Below are 21,431 nucleotides of genomic sequence, written 5' to 3'. Positions count from 1 at the left end.
GAGAGATAAGGAAAGGGGCCCTGACTTCCTCCTCACCTGCCTGAGTGTCTCGGGGCATCTTCCTCTTCCTTGAAACCTTCTCCTCCATCTGGCAGTGGGTTTGGGATGTAAAATTCTGTTTTAGGAGGAAAACAAGAGATGAGTGCATTGATCTTTGTACTGGTTCGAGGTCAAACCAGGGGGAGATTTTAAGCCAGAATTACAATTTAAGAAGAAAATTAAGATCAAGGCAATGATACAGAAACACTGCCTTAAACTGACAGAGTCAGGATATAACCTGACCCTGCTGGTCAGGGTGCTGGTAGCAGTCCCATTAAATGGTGGCTGCAGTCCTGTGGCAGTGATGATCATGATTCTGTCAAGGCAGTGATCCTGGAGAAGGGTCTAGTCTTCCTCTGAAGGTCCAGTGCTGGTGATGGAGCTCTTGTCCTCTGGGAATCCAGTAGCCAAGGTGCTCCTGGTGTCAGAAGCCTCCGCTTATATCCAGGTAGGAATGTGTGGCTCCTCCCCCTGGGCGGAGCATCCCACAATGGGATGATGTCATTTTACCAGTCCTGCAGGGACACTCAATGGCCCATTCACAGAAGATAGCCCCTGGAGGGTGTTATCAGGGCTGAGTCATGGAAGAGATAAAGAACACTGCCCCACCTGTTTATAACAATTTGTGAAGATGGTGATGGAAAACATGCATTTGGTTACATCTTACACTGCAGCCTGAAACAGTGGGGTAATCCCTGCTGGGGGGGTGAACACCACCCCCCTTACCCAAACTGTCTCAGGTGTAAAACCCCCACCCTGGGAAGGCCACACACACAGGGGACAATGTCACACTTGCCCTGACCCAGGGGAGGTCTCTGTCCCTGTCACTCCCTTGCCGTACCCGCTCTTCTTTCTTTTTCTCTTTTTTCCATTTCTCTTTACCTCACATTTACTGTTCAATAAAATCCAATTTGGATTTGGTCTCATTAGCACCTTAATTGGGGCAGAAGCATCTCTCTAACAAATTTCTTAACCAGATTGCAACATTATTTTGGCACAGTGAGTTTAGGCACTGTTGTCTTTCCCCAAGTGCCTTTGACAACAGCATGGTTCCCTCCTCTGAAGAGGTTGTGGTTCTTTCTGGAGGAACCCTTGGAAACTCGGACGCAGCTTCATCTGAGTGACATTTGGGAGAACTGATGAGGAAAAAGGCTGTTGGTGGCTGGGTGGCCAGTGGAAAGAAAATGTTTTGTTGTCCTTCCTTGAAAAGTTTCTTAAAAACACTGGAGGAAAGCGAGCAAATTATACCAGAGAGGCTGACAAGGTTCATTGACCCCAAGGTGAGGAACACAAGGCTGCTAAAAGTCCCACAAGAAGCCCAGCTCAAGGAGCTAAATTCCTGAATAAATGCCAAATTCACAGGCTTAGAGGCTTTGCCAAATGTGAGAATCATTATTCTCTTCATCCCTGTCACCCTTGACAAAGCCCCACAGTGCTTTCTCTTCCTTTTAATAATCTGTATTGGGCCAAATTTCCACTTTTTTTTATGGGAACCTGCCAGCAGCTGAGCTGGAGCTGTGCAGGAACCGATGGAACTTGGAATTGCCACACAATTGCTTCTATTTTCAATTTATTAATGTTTGGGATTTGTCTGCATTTTCATCACATGTGACTTGTGAGAAAATCAAATATTCATCAAAGTGGTTTATGCAGAGTTAAGTTTGATTTCTGCCAAGTTTATTTTGTCCAGTGCCCAGAGGATGCTCGAGGGGGCTCTGTTCTTGCCTCTCACCCTGGGCGATGCTTGGGAGGGGCTTGTGGGGGCTGTTCCTGTCCCTGTCACCCCAGGCCATTCCCCAGGTGGTTTCCATCATTCTCACTCCAGGGAATGCCTGGGGGGTCTCCCTCCCCCTCACCCTGTGCCAGGGGGTGCTCAGGGCAGTCTCTGTCCCTCTCAGCCCAGGGGATGCTCGGGGGTCTCTGTCCCTCTCAGCCCTGATGTGACCCTGTCCAAACATCATTGGGATCAGAGGGACAGAGACACCCCCAAACCCCCAGAAGGGCTGAACCTGGGATCATGCTCATACTCCTATTCATCTGTTTAGCCCAGAAATGAGTTCTGCACCTTTAAGGCAGGTTCGGAGAGTGAAGGAAGGCAGGAAGTGAGCAGGTTTTTTTAGAAACTGCACTCCTCCATATTTCGGCTGCTGGACAGACAGATTGCAGGACAGGGCTCTCCTTTGGTTTTAGTCAGTTTTTAGCTCTCTGAGGCAGATAAGTGCCCTGGACTGTGGTTTCTCTTTTACTTTAGAGCTGGTTAAACCTGCGCTGAACGTCCAGAAGAGCCCTGGCAGCTCCACCTGTGGCCCATTGGGCCAAGCCTGGTCCACGGCATTTCCAGTGCTGGAGAAACTGATAGGAGACTGATAAGAGACTGAGTGAGCAGAGCTACAGCCCACAGAGGGATTTTCTGAGTTTGTCATCTCTTTTGGAGCATCAAGAGATTTTATTGTTTAATATTGGTCATTTGCTGTGCTCATGAATGCTTTGTCTGTTAAATAAACGGGTTTTTTCCACTTTTTTTCCAAAGAAATCTTTTCCCAAACTGACTGGGGGACAGGCTGCTTGAATTTGCTTTCTAGAGGAAACCCCTTTTGGAGGTTTTCTCCCAAATTTGCTCTAAACCAGGACAGGGGAGTGAGGAGAGGAGAGAGCCCCAAGTGACTGGATTGGAGGGAGGCTGGAGAGAGGGACCCTGGGACCCCAAAACCCCCCAGCATCCCTAAGCAGGACCCTGGAGAGGGGGGATCCACAGGAGCTATGGGATCATTGGCAGCCATGAGAGAGGGGACCACCAGAACCCCAGAGAGATGAGAATGGAAATGAGATGCTCGTAGTGGCTTTTTTTGATTCACTTTTGGTTTTTGAAGGTTTTTACCAGGTGCCTTCTAGAGATGAACTTGGGCAGAGGCCTTTCAAACACACTGTGCTCATCCCTCGTTTTTCCCGAAACCAGGATTTCCCATTCCCAAACCTTGGCCCAATGGAGGAGAATGCTGCAAGGAAGATAAAGATGCCCCGAGACATGCAGGCAGATGAGGAGCTAGTCAGTGCCCCTTTCCCCCTCTCTCCTGCTCCATCTCCCAGCCCAGCATGGCCCCCGGCTGCAAGACAACCCTGCAGCCAATAGCATCCTGCTGGGGAAGCCCTGGAAGGATCTCCTTCCCTTTCCCTGTGGCACAGAGGCAAATCCCATCCTCTCCTTCTCCTTCCTCCCCCAGTCAAGGAGATGAGGATGGAGACCAGGGATGACAAATCCCCACGGCAGAACCTCATGGAAGAGGTCGTTTTGAGTGGCTCCATGGCACAGGAATCCAATGGGGAAGAAAAGACACAGAGATCCCATAGGATGAGGGGCTCCAAACCCAGCCCAGGCTACTATGAAAAGGAAAGACCCACCCTGGGCCAGGAAGGTGGAGAGAGCTTTAGCCAGAGCTCAGAGCTGGTGGTCCATGAGCAGCTTCATGATGGGGAGAAGCCCTACAAGTGCTTGGAGTGTGGGAAGAGCTTCAGGCAGAGCAGCACCCTGATCTGCCACCAGATGATCCACACTGGGGAATGGCTCTACAAGTGTGGGGAGTGTGGGAAGGGCTTCAGCTGCAGCTCAAAACTTGTCAGGCACCAGCGCATCCACACTGGGGAGAGGCCCTACGAGTGCCCTAGCTGTGGGAAGAGGTTTCGAATCAGCTCAGATCTCCTCCTGCACCAGCGGATTCACACTGATGAGAGGCCCTTCTGCTGCCCTGATTGTGGGAAGGGCTTCAAGCGCAATTCCCACCTCATCACCCACTGGCACATCCACACTGGGGAGAGGCCCTACGAGTGCTGCACGTGTCAGAAGAGGTTTCAAACCAGCTCAAATCTCTGCCTGCATGAGCAGATTCACAATGAGGAGAGGCCCTTCCGCTGCCATGACTGCGGGAACGGCTTCAATCACAACTTTACCCTCGTCAGGCACCAGCGCATCCACACTGGGGAGAGGCCCTATGAGTGCCCCACATGTGGGAAGGGATTCACCCAGAGCTCTGACTTGACCAGACACCAACAGAAGCATCAGTTAAGGCAAGCCCTGCAAATGCCCCAACTGCAGAGAGAGCTTTGTGCCCTGCTCCAGCTTCATCCTCCTATTGGAAGACCCATGTTGGGAAGAGCCATGGTGATCCATGTTCCCTGTGATCCATGCTGGGAAGACACCTGTCCCTTTTTCTGCCCCTGCCAATGACATGATGTGGGATCAAAAATATGAGGGTCTGGTCAGAGCCGTGTCATTACATTCACTCCCACCTCAGGTCATTGCCAGGGGCAGGAAAGGGTCTCTCTCTCTCTCCCCGAGGAGAAGATTGTCCTTTGCAGGCAGGAGGAAATTGTGGCTGGGAAGAGACAGTGTTGCAGTTTTCATACTCCTTCTGTTGTCAATATTATTTTTGTTTCTGTTTGTTTTTTATCTTGTTGCTGTTCCCAGTAAATTGTTCTTATCCCAGCCCGGGATCTTTCCTTTTTTGTGCTTTCTATGGAAGGCGGGAGGGCAGCGAGTGGCAGCATGGTTTTAGCGGGAGCAGAAAATTGGGGAATCCCAATCCTAAACCCTGGCCCATGGAAAGCGAGCATCCCAGCTGGTCCCAGCCCTGGTGGCCATGCCAACAGCCTTTGGAGCGGGTCCTTTGCCAAAGGTATAAAAGATAGGACAGGTGGAATTGAACCTTAATGCAATTTGTCCCACAGGATTATCAATGGAATACTAGATAAATTGATATAAATACAGCTCTGATTGATTCTGATCATGATTAGACAGAATGGTTTGTTTACACCACAGATTAAATTTTAAAAAAGAGTTATTTACTCCACAGTATAGGAGCTATAACAATTATTAGCATATAGTGATCTAGGAAGCAATTTTGATGTCAACAGGGCCTTGCTGGAGTTGTTGGAGCCCATTGCAGGCAGAGCCTCCTGCTCCAGCAGGAACTGCCTTTCCTGTGCCAGGAGCAGGGCAGGTCCCGCTGCAGGAAAAGCCCCAGGCCAGCCCCAGCACAGGGAAGGGCTCGGGCACAAGGGCAGAGTGCCGTGCTGGGAGCTGTGCCAGGCAGAGCCTGAGGCACCAAAGGCACCTTGGCAGCAGCAGCTGCTTGCAGGCCATGGCCAGAAGCCTCCCTTGGCAGCCCGGCCTGGTGGCCAGCACTGCAGAGCTGCTGCCTCAGGGCTCATTTCTGCCTGGGCTCTGAAAAGCCACTTCTGCTCCAGGAGCCTGCCTGGGAAGCCATTGGCCCCAGCACCTTGGGGACAAGATATGAATGACAAAACTCTTCATGCCAGCAGAGACAAGGCAGGGGCAGAGGAAAGGGGAGAGCCAGGCCCAGGGCACAGGGCTGCCATGGTGATTGCTGTGAGGTCACTGCCCCTGCAGCAGCCTGGCTGCCTTCAGCAGACATTCTGGCCAGAAGCATTGTGAGGGCACCCAGCACATCAGAGAACCCACACAACAGGAATTCTGTCCTTGGGGATGAGAGGGTCAGGTTGCACAAAGCTCCTGCTCTTGGATAATTCCCGAGATGGGGAATTCAGTTCTGTGGAAAAACAGTTGCAGTTTTGTGCCATTCTCATAATTGTAAAACATTTCCTACTTCTAACAAATGTAAATCCACCCTCATTCAGTTGAGAGATATTGAGCCTTGCTCTGTCACTGCAAGATTTGGGAGAAAATAATGTTGACCACTATTCTTTTATTTTCACAGACCTTGGAGAGGACCCAAACATCTCCCAAGATGGGGTTTGGAGGCCTCATCACATAACCACTGGGAGGAGGCTGCAGGCTCCGGGCTCAGAGATGTGGAGACTGAGGACAGAACAGGAGTAGTCCAGGAGGGAGTGAAGGGTGGTTTCAGAGAGGCTGGAGCTTTTCTTCATAGTGGGAATGAGCCTGAAGAAGAAATAATTGCGCTAAGGGCAGCTGGGGGGGCCCAGACTGGACAGTGGGAGAAAGGAATTTCCCTCCCAGGGCAGGGCTGTGGTGCAACACATCCCCCAGAAAGATCCTGGAGCAGCCCAAGGCTTTGTGGCAGGCAGAGGCAGGCAGGAGGCAGAACTGTCAGCAAAGGAAGGGGCCAGCCAGGTGGGGCAGCGGGGGGATGACGACAGCCTGCAGGGACAGAGGCACAGGTTTGCTCAGCATGAGACACATCTTTTCCTCACTTCTCCCCACCTGTCATCACTGCCTCCAGTGTTCTTCTCTGGCTGCAACCTGGGGACACTTTCTCAATCCTGTCCCTCAGAAGGATCAGTTTAAAGTATGAGAAACGTCTGTGTTTCACTCTCTTTTTGAGTCCCTGAGAAGTTCTCTGAGCATACTCTGAGGGACTGAGTCTGATGCAAAGAGCACAAAGCCCCAGAGGGTCATTAAAGTCCCTGTGCTGTGTCTGTGCTGCTGAGCTGGGCCGGGCTCCTGGCCCAGAGGCAGCTCCTGGCAAGGGCAGCGCTGCAGAGAGACAGCTCTGGCCAGGAGCAGCTCCTGTGCACAGCCCAGCAGGGCTGGGGCACTGCCAGGGCAGCTCAGGGACGCCAGCAGGGCACAGCCAGAGCTGACAGGGGCTCAGCACTGGCAGGGGCTGGGGGATGTCCCAGAGGGGGCTGTGTCACAGCGGCACCTCTGTGGCTGTGTCATGGAGGCACAGGGCAGCTGTGATGTCAGCAAGGGGCTGTGTGACAGCACAGAGTGGGCTGTGTGAGGTCACAGACTGGGCTGTGACATTACAGAGTTTGTTGTGTGAGGTCATAGAGGGGATTCTGTGACATCGCAGAGCAGGCTGTGACTTCATGACATGGCTGTATGACATCATAGGGCAGGCTGTGAGGTCAAAGTGTGTGCTGTAGCATTTAAGAGTGCCAGTATGACATCACAGAGAGGGTTTTGTGACATCACTGAGGGAGTTGTGAAATCACAGAGCTGTCTGTGATATCATGGAGTAGAGTATGAGGCCATAGAGCAGATCCTGCCATCATAGAGGGTGGCTCTGTGGCATCAGAGAGAGGGTTGTGACATTCTAGGTGACTGTGTAACATCATAGAGCAGGCTGTGACATCACATGGTGACATTGTGACATCGCAGACTCTTCTGTGACATCTCAGTGCAGCTGCATGACATTCCAGGGTGACATCCCAGAGTTGGCTCTGTGACACCAAAAGGGTGCTGTGTGACATCATAGGGGGCTCTGTGACATCACATGATGCTGTGTGACATCACAGGCTGACTGTGTGACTTCATAGGGGGCTCTGACATCACAGGGGCTGTGTGATGTCACTGGGGAGGTCACTCTGCCCCAGCTCCCCTCACAGTTCCCCCAGAGCAGTCCAACGCTGCTCGTGCACAGCGGGGTCCCCTGTCCCCCCGGGTCCCCCCGCTCCCGGTGCTGCAGCCTCCCCCAGAGGATGTTCCACGAGATCGACCCCAGAGCCTGACACGGGGACGGGGGGCCGGGGCCCTGGGGGGTGGGACAGGGGGACAGGGACCCCCCGGCAGCATCCCTGTGTCCCCCAGAGCCAGAGCCTGGGCCAGGGCTCCTTCACCCTGTTCTGAATGAGGGTTTGAGAGCGCTGAAAATATCCCCAGCAAGGGAGCAGCAACAACCAGATTTAATATTAAGGGACAGCACCACAAACTTCCTTGGCAAGAGACATTGTTGACTGGACACTTCAGGCACACCAAAGAAACAAAGCAACAAAAAAACCAAACAAAATCCAGGCAATCGAACCAGAGATGAACTGAGAACTGTCCCTGACTCTGTGTGTGACACAAGGACAGTGAGGGCAATGGTAAAAGGAATACGGCCTAAAAGCGTAACAGAGCTCAAACGTAACAGGACTTAACTTGTAGCTCAACCTTAAGTGATAACTTCAGCTTCACAATTTAGCAAAAGAACAGAGCTTAACAGTATTTAACCTAAATTATAACCTATGATTTTTCAATTTAATAGAGGAATAACACTTAATGATGTTCAGCTTAGCTTATAACATATTAAACATAACAACTTAGCAAAAGAACAACTCTTAGCAGCATTTAATGTCACTTAGACCTTGTGACTTAACCTTTCTTACAGGCCTGACTGACTCAGCTCTCCAAGGCACTCAAACCCCTCTGAGAGCAGCATTTCTGCCACATTTCCCCAGCACATCAGGTTTGTGTCCTTTGAGGGACCAGGAACTGGTGAGACTAGAGGCACAGGAAGGTTTCTCTTCATGGAAAACAAAAAATGCGAACATGATAACATTTAATAAACATCAAAAGCCTTCATTCAGTTTCTTGTGACATCCCAGCAACATCTGACATGTGCACCATCCACAAGGGATTGCCATACAGGAAGGATTTTAGACAAAGACATAAAAAGAGGTGATAGAAAAGATAAAACTCCAACTAAGATGCTGACTAAGGAGGTATTTAAACTTCTGAAAGATTGGGCAATTCCCTGATGCTCAAATCATGAAGCCAATCAAGGACGATACATTGGAATCAGCAGAGAGCATCTGGAGGAAGACTTCTGGGAGCAATGTGAAGGACAAGGATCCAGCTGCTCTAAATGAAGAGATGTCCTTAGACATGGCCATTTCAAAAGGAGAGCTGGAAACACGTAAAGGAGGGGGTCATGAAATATTAGAGTGAATGATGTTCATGGCAAAGATAGAGGGGAAGATCCGTATTTCTCCACTTGCCATAAGTAGAAGAATCTAGTAGAATCAGGAAATTTCTGCTCCTGGTGGGAAAACTTGGCCATTTCTTAAAAGTACTCAAATGACCCAGATAATAAAGATTTCCTTGTATATTATGAAATGTACAAATATTAAAACCTGTGCCCCTTTCCAGGCAGACATCAGCTGTGTGCCCATAAACAGGCAGTGCCACTTGTGCCCTGAGGTGTCCAGCTGGGATTGCATCCCTCCAAGAGCACCTGAGGGAGAGCAGAGCACCTTGCGAGCTGCAGATTGTCCCTGACAGCCCCACAGGGCTCCTGTGCCATCAACATCTGCTCTGCTCCAGTCTGAAACAGGGCCCAGCATGGTGCCGGGATCATCAGAGAGCTGAGGTGTGTGCTGGAATTCAATGCCCTCCCCATCCCCCAGCAGCCCTGCATTTCCCTGCTCCAGCCTGGGTCTCCAGCACAGCCATGGAGGCTCTTTGGGCTCCTGACTGTTCCTGCAGCCCCCAAGGGCAGCTGAGCTCTGCCTGTGGCACAGTCAGGCCTGGCCAGCGCAGGCCATGCTCAGCAATTGCTTGTGTGTGCCTGGCCTTGCTGTCAGCCCTGGCAGTGGGTGCGTGGCCCCTTGGTGGCCCTGTGCTGGCCCAGCCATGGTGGCCCAGCCCCTGTGCAGGCCCAGCCCAGGCCAGGAGCATTGTGGCTGGGAACGGCCCCTGTGCCGTGGTGCCCACAGCAGCCTTGGGGCTCTGTGCCCCATGGCCTCCCTGCTGGGCAGCCTCTGCCAGCTCCTGCAGAGCCCCTGGCACCTGTGGGCCTGCACAGACAGCCCTGGCCCGGGCTCTGCCGGCCTCTGGGCCAGCAGAGAGGCCGGCCAGGGCTGGCCATGGCCGGGAACAGGCCCTGAGCCCCGCAGGAGGATGGAGCTGGGCCACAGCCAAACTCAGCCCAGGGCAAAGCTGGGCTCAGCAGCCAGGGCTGCCAAGGGCTGGGCCCAGAGGCTGGCACTGACAAATGTCCTGGGCCCCCTCCCTGCTCTGTCCATGCCCCCAAGGGCACAGAGCAGCCTCCTCTCTGGGGCACGTGTCTGTTTTCAATGCCTTGCACAGACGCTGGCCCTGCCCCACAAGGCCTGGGCTGAGTCCTGCCCCTGCACGCTCAGCCAGGCTGAGATGGACACTGATGGTTTCTGGGGCAGGCTCTCTGAGCCCAGCCCAGCTCCCTGCAAGCTCTGCCAGCTGCCTTGAGCTCTGGGCAGCACCAAGGGCCTCTCCTCAGCCCAGCCCAGCCAGCTCTGGCCCCACAGCTCTGCTCAGGCCAGGCTGCTCTGGCCACTGGCCCCACGGCCTCAGCCCCTGCCAAGGGCACAGCAGCAGCTGCAGCTCACACAGGACTCAGCCCCAGCCATGGGGGAAGGTGCTGGGCCAAGGCCAAAGGAGGCTCCCTGGCTGCCCTGCTCCCCTCTGGCTCAGGTGCTGAGAGCTCTGCAGCCCCTGCTGCCATTCCATGTGCCCAGGGCAGCTCAAGAGCCCCAGCCTTGGGGCCCTCAAGAGCTGCTCCTGCTCCAGGCCCAGGGCCCATCCCAAAGCTGGGGTAGCCACAAAGCTGTGCCCATTTCTGTTCCTTGCTGCTCTGATGGCGATGGATCCTCAGCTACTTGGAGGTCGATGATGAATTTTCCTACTCCAAAGGCCTCTTCTTTCTTGAACTTTTCAGGAATTCAGTGAGAAAAGCTCATAGACATTTGTTTAAAACACCCACAGAATAAAAACCCCTGATAATAATTTAAGTTTTTTATTGTTCTCTGGTTAATTTGACAGATTTCAGAAGTGTATTCAAAGTGAATATACTGTATTGAAAGCAATGAAGAGAGAATTGCTTTGTCCTGTTTAATTTTCTTTTCCTGTTTATAGATTGATATCAGCAATGTCCAATTGATATTGACCCCGAGCACCTTCTAACGCTGTCGGAATAGATATGAAAATCAAGACCTTTTATGGCTGACAATCAATCAGACTTTGTCCCTATCACTTCCCCACTGTTATGAATGACGTTCTATATGCCTAATTCAATAAACAACAAAGTTCAATTTAGCAGCAATTTTAATTGAGCAGCAATCATATATAAAATAATACCATCAAATACAATCAAGCAGGTACAAAAAAATTTGGCAGTGGTTCCCATAAAGGATAAGCAAAACCAATTGATCAGGGCATGGGCGGGGTTTTTCTCACCCTGCCTCATGTACAAAAAGAATAGGAATCCAAACACAATTTATATCCTGTATGCTAATACATATTCATCACTTTTTTCCCTGCAAATCTCCTCCTATTTTCTATTCTTGAAATTTATGTCACTGTACTGCACAGCACATGCTCTGCTTGTTGCTCAGGGGTCTTCTGGCTCTTTGGTGCTCACATCCGATGAAGGCTTCTCCTCATCATCACTGTCCTTTGAGCAACCCCACTCATTGCACATGTGCCCCAAGTCTTGTGTTATAGAAGCCAGCATTATATTCCAAAAAAAAGCCTTATTATTTCGTAGATACCTGGAATCATCCCATTTTCAGCCATTTCAAGGCTGATTCTCTAGTTATCCTGAGGCCTATTCCATTTTGGAATGTTCCTTATGTCGAACTACATCCAGGATCCTATTTTCTCATTAACATCTGAAAACATTTGTTTTGTGACACTAATAACATATCCTTTTCCTCTATTACTTCTTCTAAAATTTAAGTATTGTTAGCACTACTCATATTCATTTATCACACTGCCATTTCCCTCATCCAACCTCTGGAACTCAGAGCAGCTGAGGAATGGAGTCACATCCAGGGGTGTCCCCAGGGCTCAGGACTGGGGCCAGGTCCATTAAATCTCTTGTATCAGGATGCTCATCCTGGAGTGGGGGCAAAGCAGCTCGAAGAATTCCTGATTTGCAAAGCTGTCAGTGGTGGATGGAGAAGGGGCTCAGGCTGCTTTTGGTGTTGAGGAAATGCTGAAACCAGCCTGACTCATTTAATCTCCTCCAGTCCTGGCTGATCTCCCCTCTTTCCCCTTCCACCCATTGGCTTCTGTCTCCCACCAGGCCCCCGGTGAAGAGCCTGGCTCTGTGTTCTCCATCCCCTCCTGGCTGGCACTGCCAGGCTGGGATGAGGAGCCCCTCAGCCTTCCCTGCTCCAGGCTGGACAAGCCCAGCTCCCTCAGCCTCTGCTCACAGCCCAAGGGCTCCAGCCCCCACCTTGGAGGCCCTTCCCTAACCCTGCTCCAGCTGCCAGATATCTTTCCTGCCCTGGGGAACCCAAACCAGGCCACAGTGACCTGGATCATCCACGTCCTTGATGTCCTGGTCACACAGCCCTGGCCCCTTGTCCCCATGTCAGGCTCTGGGCTGGATCCTGTGGAACATCCTTCGGTGGAGGCGGTGGCTGCAGGTGGACCTGGGGGATACCGGGGGACAGGGACCTCGCTGGGCATGAACAGCATTGGAGTTGTTGGGAGAAACTGTGAGGGGGAGCTGGGGCTGAGTGAGCAACCCAGTGACCTCACACAGCCCTCCTGGGATGTCACACAGCCCCTCTGGGATGTCACAGCCCATTCTCTAATGTCACACAGCTGGTCTCTGATGCCACAGCCAACTCTGTGATATCACAGTCTGCTCTGTGATGTCAGACCTCTGCCCTGTGAGGTCACTGCTGGCTCTGTGATGTCACAGAGATGGCCTATGATGTCATAGCTGCTCAATGACATTGCATTTCCCCCCTCTGTGATGTCATAGTCTGCTCTGGGATGTCAGACCTCTGCTCTGTGATGTCACTGCTGGCTCTGTGATGTCACAGATGCAGTCTATGATGTCAGAGTTGCTTAATGACCTCACATAACCCACTCTGTTATGTCATAGCCCACTCTGTGACCTCATGTTACCAGAGGATAAATTGTGAGCTCATGTGAGCTGACACCTGGAGCTTGTTCTCCAAAACCCCAGGCCTGTGGAAAGCACACAGTGCCCGTTGTGTGAGAAGGGGAACTGGAAGCTCACCAGCCTCAGTGTCCTGCCAGCTCAGCCAGGCCCACAGGAACATTGGGGTCCAGACCACCAGGGACCACCAGAGAGACCCCCAGGACAGAAGAATGCATGGCTAAAGGGGAGGGGAAATATGTCAATGGTTTTGGGGAAATGATTATCATATATGTGTTTAGTCTGGGACAATCAATTAATATGTGTGCAAAATACAGAAAAGAAACAGAAACTTTCCTGTACTCAGCATGCAGGGCTTTGGGAGGAGCTCTCCCCCATGCATCCAACTGAATAAAGAATGCTGCTTCTTAATGCTACATTGGGCTTAAGGAGTTTTCTGTTTTACGGATTTTTGGTAACACTCCCACTGCCAAGGAAAGCTCTGTCTGCTGCTGTTCACAAACAGAGGAGGGCTGGTGGCAGATGTGGTGGTCAGAGGCTGCCTGGGGCACCGTGACCATGAAATAATCAAGTTTTCAATATTCTGGGTAAGCAGGAGGGGCAGCAACAAAACATCTACACTGGAATTAGGTAGGGCAGACTTTGGCCTATTTAGAATGCATATTTGGGGAGTATCAAATCAGTTACTGATCTTTTAAAGGGAAACAGCCCTTAAAAACAAAGAGGTCCAGGAAGGAGAGAGACATTTCAAGAAAATAATCTTAAAGAGGGAGAAGCACCCTGTCCCAGTGTGGAAAAAGATGAGCTAGTGAGGAAAATTACTGTCCAGGATGCCCATGGAGCTTTTGTGGGGACTCAGGGGAAAACATTATTTAAAACTCAGGAGGTCTCCAAAGATGATGTTAGGTTACACAGAAAGAAAAGGGGAGAGGTGATAACTCAGTTAGAATTTCATGTGGCGGCTTGTATTAAAAAAAAAAAAAATAATGGCAAAAGGAGGGATAAGGAGAACCTCTATGTTTTATTGGATGCAGCAGAGAATAAAATAACTAAAGATAAGGAAAAGGCTGAGCTCCTTAATACCTTGTTTGTCTCAATGTTCAATATTAGGACAGGTTGTCCTCAGGACAAGTGTTCTCCTGAGCTGGTAGATGGGCACAGGGAGCAGAACATCCCCTGGAATCCAGGAGGAAGCAGCTGGGGAGCTGCTGAACCACTCAGGTGCTCACAGGTGGATGGGATCGGATGGGATCCATCCTAGGGGGATGAGGGAGCTGGTGGATGAGCTCCCCAAACTGCTCTCCATCATTTACCATCAGTCCTGGATCAGCAGGGAGGTCCCAGAGGAGTGGAGGTGCCAATGTGAGCCCATCCCCAAGAAGGGCTGGAAGGAGGATCTGAGGAACTCCAGGCCTGTCAGCCTGACCTTGGTGACAGGCAAGGCTATGGAAGAGATCACCTTGAGTGCCATCACAGGATGGCAGAGGGATCAGAGCTGGCCAGAGTGGATTTGAATATCTGCATAGATGATCTGCATGAGGGGATTGAGTCCAGCACCAGCAAATTTTCAGATGACACCAAGCTGGGTTCAAGTGCAGATCTGCTGGAGGGTAGGAGGGCTCTGCACAGGGCCCTGGACAGGCTGGATCCAGGGCCCAAATCCAACAAGGTGAGGTTGAACAAGTCCCAGTGCCGGGTCCTGCACTTTGGCCACAACAACCCCTGCAGTGCTACAGGCTGGGGACAGAGTGGCTGGACAGCAGCCAGGCAGAAAGGGACCTGGGGGCACTGATGGACAGCAGGCTGGACATGAGGCAGCAGTGTGCCCAGGTGGCCAAGAAGGCCAATGGCTCCTGGCCTGGATCAGGAATGGTGTGGCCAGCAGGAGCAGGGTAGTGATTCTTCTCCTGTGCTCAGCACTCGTTGGGCAGCACCTCGAGTGCTGTGTCCAGTTCTGGGCCCCCAATTTAGGAAGGACATGGAGGGGCTGCAGCATGTCCAGAGAAGGGCAACAAGGCTGGTGAGGGGTCTGGAACACAAGTCCTGTGAGGAGCGCCTGAGGGAGCTGGGGCTGTTTATCCTGGAGAAGAGGAGGCCCAGGAGAGACAAGGCAGTGTCAGGACACAGGTTGGACTTGATGATCTCCAATGTCTTTTCCAGCCTTGCTGATTCTGGGATTCTCTGAAACCACCCTTGCAGCAGTTGCAGGATGAGCCCTGGGCCTCCTCTTCAGAAGCTCCAGCAGCCCAGGTGCCTCAGCTTCTCCTGCCAGCCCCAAAGCCCATCCTGTCAGTCCTGCAGAGCCTCTGCAGCTCCTCCTCATTGCCCAGAACAGGGAGCCCCACAGGCAGACACAGCAGCCCAGATGTGCTCCCCTGGCCTGGGCTGCCTCTGGCAAGGGAGCAGCACCAGGCACTGCAGGAGCCTGCAGACAATTCCTGCAGCACTTGGAGGATGATCCTGCTCCCCAAGGGATGTTCCCATGGTGCCAAGTCAGGAACAGCAATGGGGAGTGGGGCCAGAGAGGAAAGGGCAAACAGGGATGGGCTGTTTGCAGGGCAGGGAACAGCAGTGGACAATAGGAAGAAATCTAGACCAAGGAAGAGTAAAGAACGCAAAGGTGAAGCCAAGGAAATGCTGAGTGCAGTTTGGGGGTGGCTGCCAGGCAGCCCTGGCTCTGTGGAACAGCATCTGCAGTGGCACAGGAAACTCCCAGCTGATGGGAACAAACTTTCTGGCTGACTGCAGAGGCCAGGACAAAGCTGAGTGGTTTCCCTGGTGTCCCCCAGCCCTTGCTGGCCCCAGGGGCTGATGGCATTTGTGCTCCCTCAGGTTCATGTCCCCACAGCAGCAGCATGGAGGTGCTCCTGCCTGCTCTGTGCAATGCAAACAGGGGCTCCTGAGCCAGTGCTGCCGTGTCTGTGCCTGCAAGGATGCGGCACCTGTGTGAGCTGGGGGAGAGGCCAGGGCTGCAGAGGGGGGATGTTGTTGGCAGCTCCATGAGGACGCTCTGGGACGCTGCCCTGGGCTGTGCAGCACACTGGGGATGGATCAGCCCCTGCTCTGCTGCTCCTTCCCGTCTCCCCCAGGGCCCTTGCAGAGCCCCAGCCATGCTGTTTGCCCCCAGCCTGCCCACGGCCAGCCTGGGGCTGCTCACCCTGGGGCTTTTCTGTGCTGAGCATTGGCCTGGCCGTGTTCTTGAGAGAGCCTGGGCAAGGAGCCTGGAGCCCCCAGGGCCTGGCCTGAGGCGTCAGCGCTGCCCCAGCAGTGCCCATGGCCTGTCCCTGCTGCAGCCCCGGCACTGCCACCCCCAGGACTGTGCCCGGCCCCGAGAGCACTCAGGCCCTGCAGCAACACCAGGGCCACCAGGGCAGCGGGGCAGGGCCACGGCAGCAGCACTGGCAACACCAAGTGCTGCTGCTGCTGCTGGGCACAGCTGCTGTGCCAGCACTGATCTGCCCCAGCTCTGCACACCGACATTGCTGCTGCAGCTCCAGAGAAGGCAACAAAAGGGCATCTCTGCAGAAAACTTTGCTGGGAGATCCTTTCATTCCTTTAAAGCCACTGAGAAAACACCCCCTCAGTGACATAGTCTGCGGCCACGGTGAATGTGTAGAGAAACAAAATGAGAAATGGCACAAACAATGACCCTACTTTGTAGACAATATGAAAAACTAAAACAAAGGGAAAAAAAAATGAAACACAACCAAACCAACAAGAACTATCAAAGACAACCTTTATTACAAAAGATTTGCCAAAATTGATGAGCAGTTTAATGTTTCTGAAAGCATCCAGTCATCAGTCTCCACACTGCAGCCTTGAGCTCTTGGTTCCTCAGGCTGTAGATGAGGGGGTTCAGGGCTGGAGTCACAACTTAGTACAGAACTGACAGGGCCAGATCCAGGGACGGAGAGCACACGGAGGGGGGTTTCAGGTAGGCAAACATGACTCTGCTGATGAAGAGGGAGACCACGGCCAGGTGAGGGAGGCAGGTGGAAAAGGCTTTGTGCTGTCCCTGCTCAGAGGGGATCCTCAGCACAGCCCTGAAGATCTGCACATAGGAGAAAACAATGAACACAAAACAGCCAAATACCAAACAGGCACTAACAGCAATGAGCCCAAGTTCCCTGAGGTAGGATTTGGTGCGGGAGAGCTTGAGGATCTGTGGGATTTCACAGAAGAACTGGCCCAGGGCATTGCCATGGCACAGGGGCAGAGAAAATGTATTGGCTGTGTGCAGCAATGAATAGAGAAAGGCACTGGCCCAGGCAGCTGCTGCCATGTGGGCACAAGCTCTGCTGCCCAGGAGGGTCCCGTAGTGCAGGGGTTTGCAGATGGACACGTAGCGGTCATAGCACATGATGGTCAGGAGGAAATACTCTGCTGAGATGAAGAACACAAAAAAAACAAACCTGTGCAGCACATCCTGTGTAGGAGATGGTGCTGGTGTCCCAGAGGGAATTGTGCATGGCTTTGGGGACAGTGGTGCAAATGGAGCCCAGGTCGCTGAGGGCCAGGTTGAGCAGGAAGAAGAACATGGGCGTGTGCAGGTGCTGGCTGCAGGCTACGGCGCTGATGATGAGGCCGTTGGCCAGGAGGGCAGCCAGGGAGATGCCCAGCAAGAGGCAGAAGTGCAGGAGCTGCAGCTGCCGCGTGTCTGCCAATGCCAGCAGGAGGAAGTGGCTGATGGAGCTGCTGTTGGACATTTCTTCACTCTGGGTATTATGAGCTATTCAAAGACAACAATTATAATCTGGAAAAGTACCTTGAGTCAATCCTCTGCTAATTTCTTACACAATCACTCAAAATTGCTTCTCTTTCTTTGGGGAAATTTCATTTACTTTTTTTTTTTTAATTTAGGTTTGGCTGCTAAGTAACTACCTGTTTTCTGGAAGGGGCTGATGTCTTGTTCTTAGCACTGCTCTCAGCCTGAACACTGGGGAGCCCAGAGGGAAAACAGGGCTCCCTGTGCCCCAGAGCAGTCAAACCTGCTGGTCCCACACAGGTGTCCTTTGTTCATTTCACCTGCCTCTAGTACAGGATGGACAAATTTCAAAGTGTACTTAAAAATAACGTGGCCTTTTTGAACACTCCAGTTTCAAAATCAATCTCTCCAAACCCTTCTCTCTTTCCCTGTGCAGCTGGACAGGGAGGGATGCCAAAGGTTGGTCTGGCTGTCTGCTGCCTGCAGTTGTGCGTATTCGGAGCTGTTTCTCTCTATCCGGGCCTTGTCCCTGCCAGTGCTGCCAGAGCCCAGCCCAGCCCTGGGGGCTCAGCTCTGCCCTGCAGACCCCTCCCAGCACAGGGCACTGCCCAGGGGCATCTCCCTGGCAACAGGGCCCTAAGGACAGGGCAGACAAACAGAGAAGCCAAGGTGCTGCTGCTGCTGTCTGTAGGGAGAGGAGGCTGAGGAGGCAATTTCTGAGGGAGATCTGAGGCACATCTGCTCATGCCCAGGCTGACAGTGCAGGAGTCTCAGTGACACAGCCAAAGCTGACAGCCCCTTCCCTTTAGGAGAAAGCTGAGAGCAGCCCTGGCCATGCAGCACCATCTCCACAGCAGGAGGAATCTGTCCTGATGGGGGTTGCTCCTGCCACCTCCAAATTCTCCCCTGCAGTGTCCATGGGGAGCTGCCAGGCAGGCTGAGAGCTGCCCCTGGCAGGTGGCACATCCCCTGGGCTGGCCAAGAGCCCTGAGGGCTGCAGGACCTGCTCTGCAGGACAGCCCTGGGCAGCCCTGGCTGCAGCCCCAGCTTCACCCCCTGCAGCCGTCCCTGGCAGCAGGAGCCATCCTGCCCTGTCCCTCTGAGGGTGCCCAGGGCAGCCCTGCTCTGCAGCACATCCTCCTCCTCCTGCTCCCCTGCCACAGAGAAATTGGGAGAGTCCTCCTGGCACATCCCCCAGGCTGTGGGGTGTGCTGGCTTCAGGAGATCCCTCCAGGAGCACAGGGGACGTTGCCCTGCATCCACTGACTCACCATGTGGAGGGCTGTGAAGATCTTTCCCCCAGTGAAGTTTCAGCTCAATGACTTCCTCAGCCTGTCTCTGCCTGCCTCCTGTCCCCTCAGTGCCTGCAGGCAGAGCCCTCAGCCCTGCTGGGCTGGGAGAGGAGCTGGTCCTGGGAAGAGCTGTTCCTTTAAAGCTCAGCAGCACAGACACAGAACAAAGACTTTAATGACCCTCTTGGGACTTGGGTGTTGTTTACATCAGACTCAGTCCCTGAGAGAGCCTTCCAAAGACTTCTCCAGAACTCAAAGTTAAATTTAAACTCCAAAGTTCCTTGAAGTTTTAATGGGTCCCTCTGAGGGACACGACTGAGAAAGTGTCCCCAGGTTCCAGGTAGAGCAGAACACTGGAGGCAGTGATGACAGGTGGGGACAAGCAAGGCAAAGGTGTCTCTGGTGCTGAGCAAACCTGGATGTGTTTCAGGAATGCAAAGGGCCAAGGCCTGAGCCCCAGCCCCTGGCCAGGCAGATCCTGTTCCTCCCTCCTTGCTCAGGGCTCTTCCCGGGATGGGCTCTGGCATGTGGGGATGTGCAATGCCAAGGGCAGCACCATGGGGCGGCCCCTGCCAGGCTGCTGAGCAGGGACAAGCAGCTACCCTGTGATGTCACACAGCCCCTTGGATGTCACACAGCCACCTGTGATCTCATACAGCATCTTGTGATGTCACAGAGCACCCTATGATTTAACACAGCCACCTGTGATGTCACAGCCCACTCTGGGATGTCATACAGCACCCTTGTTTTGTCACAGAGCCAATTCTGGGATGTCACCCTGGAATGTCATGCAGCTGGATTGTGATATCCCAGAAGACTCTGTGATGTCAGAAAGTTGCTTTGTGATGTCACAGTCTGTTCTGTGATGTCACAGTCTTTTCTATGATGTTACACAGCCACCTAGTGATGTCACAACCCACTCGCTGATGTCACAGAGCCACCAGCTGTTACGTCTGGATCTGCTCTATGGCCTCATACCCTACTCCATGATGTCACAGACAGCTCTGTGATGTCACAACACCCTCAATGATGTCACAAAACCCTCTCTGTGATGTCATGCTGCCACTCTCTAATGTCACAGCACACACTTTGACCTCAGTCTCCTCTATGATGTCATACAGCCATGCCATGATGTCACAGCCTGCTCTGTGTTGTCACACAGTCTCCTCTATGATGCTGTAGCTCCTCAGTGACCTCACACAACAAACTCTGTGATGTCATAGCCCAACCTGTGACCTCACACAGCCCACTCTGTGCTGTCACACAGCCCCTTGCTGACATCACAGCTGCTCTGTGCCTCTAGGACACAGCCACAGAGGTGCCGCTGTGACACAGCCCCCTCTGGGACATCCCCCAGCCCCTGCCAGTGCTGAGCCCCTGTCAGCCTGGCTGTGCCCTGCTGGTGTCCCTGAGCTGCCCTGGCAGTGCCCCAGCCCTGCTGGGCTGTGCAAAGGAGCTGCTCCTGGCCAGAGCTGTCTCTCTGCAGCGCTGCCCTTGCCAGGAGCTGCCTCTGGGCCAGGAGCCCGGCCCAGCTCAGCAGCACAGACACAGCACAGGGACTTTAATGACCCTCTGGGGCTTTGTGCTCTTTGCATCAGACTCAGTCCCTTGGAGTGTGCTCAAAAAGCTTCTCAAGAACTCCAAGTTAAGCTGAAACATAGACATTTCTTGTAGTTTAAATGGGGTCCACTGAGGGACACAACTCATGTGAATGTGTCCCCAGGTTCCAGTCAGAGCAGAACACTGAAGGCAGTGATGACAGCTGGGGACAAACAAGGCAAAGGGGTCTCTGGTGCTGAGTAAACCTGGATGTGTTTCAGGAATGCAAAGGGCCAAGGCCTGAGCTCCAGCCCCTGGCCAGGCAGATCCTGTCCCTCCCTCCTTGCTCAGGGCTCTTCCCGGGATGGGCACTGGCATGTGGGGATGTGCAATGCCAAGGGCAGCACCATGGGGCAGCCCCTGCCAGGCTGCTGAGCAGGGACAAGGAGGCAATGAGGCTCCAGGCCTGCAAGGGTCACTTGTCTCCTGCTCCTGGCTCAGGCCCAGGGCCAGCAGCCATGGCCAAAGTGCTGCCCAAGTTGGCTCTGTCAGGGCCTTGCAGCTGCTGCCCATCCCTGTGCCCTGTGCAGCCCAGGCTGTCCTACGGTGTCCCTGCCCTGCGCCTCTGTCCCTGCAGGCTGTCGTCATCCCCTGGCTGCCCCACCTGGCTGGCCCCTTCCTTTGCTGACAGCTCTGCCTCCTGCCTGCCTCTGCCTGCACACAAAAAGCCTTGGGCTGCTCCAGGCTCCTTCTGCACCACAGCCCTGCCCTGGGGGAGGAAACTCCTTTCTCTTCATGTCCAGTCTGGGCCTCCCCAGCTGCCCTTGTGTTGTGTTCCACTGCAGTAAGCAGCAAAACCACTCCCCCAGACCCCAGAGTCTCAGACCTCAGGCAGGCATCGATGACCAACAGGGAAAGGAAGGCAACAGGATGGGTACTGGTTTAGCAAAGCCCAGGATCCTTTATTGTGCCAGGGACCAAGACAAGAAATGAAGGGGGAGAGGGAGTGGTGGCTTGTCATGGGTTTTATATGACAGGGTAGGGGTGGAGTTTAGGGTCGGGGTCCAATAGCAGAAGGAGCAGGGGACTGCAAAGGAGTGGATAGAGGAGGACAACCAATGGAAAAATCTATGGCGGGGACTTTGCAGTAGAATTTGAACCAATGAGAATACAGAAAAGGAAAAATGTTCTGTGGCCACTCCTTTTTTGACCAGATGGGGTGGAGTGTCATTTCCTGGGCTTCCAGGGGCACATCCCACA

At 53.1% G+C, this 21,431-nt stretch overlaps 1 pseudogene; it reads right to left on the bottom strand.

Moving 5' to 3' along the window:
• The window catches only part of LOC135306122 (zinc finger protein 11-like), a 322,458-nt pseudogene that overhangs the window by 212,696 nt on the left and 88,331 nt on the right, over positions 1-21,431 (bottom strand).

This window comes from Passer domesticus, chromosome 8 (assembly GCF_036417665.1).
Source record: "Passer domesticus isolate bPasDom1 chromosome 8, bPasDom1.hap1, whole genome shotgun sequence".
In the NCBI taxonomy this organism is placed as follows: Eukaryota; Metazoa; Chordata; class Aves; order Passeriformes; family Passeridae; genus Passer; species Passer domesticus.
Note: the sequence above shows the minus strand (reverse complement) of the source record. Positions and strands in the feature narration are given on the sequence as shown.